Genomic DNA, 1411 nt, shown 5'->3' on the forward strand with positions numbered 1-1411 from the left:
TATATATTTTAATCGATTTTAATGTCAACAATAATTAATTAATAGGGCTAACTATTAAAGCATAGTTTGGTACACATTATATGATAAACATATGATATATAATATAAGGATAAGTTAAGGATATATAAGATGTAGGATATTATATTTAATGTTTGGTATGATTTTAATAAGAATGATTAAATTTATATATTAGATTGTAATGACAAAAATAACTTTATCATAATAAATTTTATAATTTCAAAGTTGTTGATTGAGTTCATATTTCTTATTTGTTCATGCTCCGACAGTGCTTGCATGATTTATTTATTTTTACCTAATTTTATATATTATATAATATGATAATTGAGCCCTTGATTTTGTGAATCAAGTCAAATATCAATTTTTAAGGTTAATCGAATGATACTAATAATTTTATTGAGATTTATAAAAATTATTTATATAATTATCTCTAGTTCATTCATATAATTATCATATTATATAATATATAAAAATAAAATAAAAATATTTAATTGATAGGGCGGTGAAATGAGAGAACGACATGATTTAAGATTTGTATATATTAAGGGCAATTAAGTCATTTGTCGTGTTTTTTATCATTAGATTAAAATTATCACATGTCATAAAAGAGATATATTATCTTTGTATAAAACTATTTATCACGAGCTCATGATATTATCATGGGCTTTCTAAAAAGGTATCAAACGTGGGATAAGAAAGATTATTTATCAATCTCTCTGTTATTCCGTGTACCAAACTATACCTAAATGTGTTGCAGATAATTTCGTTTTGCAGATAGATTATTGTTACTTAGTTAGATTTAAAATATTTTTTTATCATTATAAATATGTTATTTATATTTGTATTTTATTATTTTCTTTGTAAATACGGTTATTGAGTTTATCAATCTTGTCTTTTTTTATAATTTATAAAATATATCATTTTATTGTGTCAACACTCAAATTTATAATATATTCATTGGTAGTTTAGAAATATAACAAGTATAAACAAGTATCATGATTTTATGAAATTGTTCTCTAAAATTGTATAACATGATTTTATATTGAGAATAGAGATAAATAATTAAGATTCAATATATGACCTAAGATATTTGAAATCTAATGGAATTCATTTTTAAAATGTGATATAAGTTTTTATGTATTTAAATAATATCAACGTATATCAATATTTTTTAAATAATATTAATCTATATATGAAAGACTTGTCAATATTCATGAAATATTTATATAAGATTTGGGATTACAATTAGTCGAATTTAAAATCGACCTCGTATTAAATATGTCCTGCCCGACAGGTTATACCCGAGGAACTGGCGAGGTACTAAGATTTAGTGGACCAACCTTTTATCTATATACCTATATATAAATATAAATCTAAAAATAAAATATATAAA

Source organism: Primulina huaijiensis, chromosome 17 (assembly GCF_012295235.1).
Source record: "Primulina huaijiensis isolate GDHJ02 chromosome 17, ASM1229523v2, whole genome shotgun sequence".
NCBI classification, from domain to species: domain Eukaryota; kingdom Viridiplantae; phylum Streptophyta; class Magnoliopsida; order Lamiales; family Gesneriaceae; genus Primulina; species Primulina huaijiensis.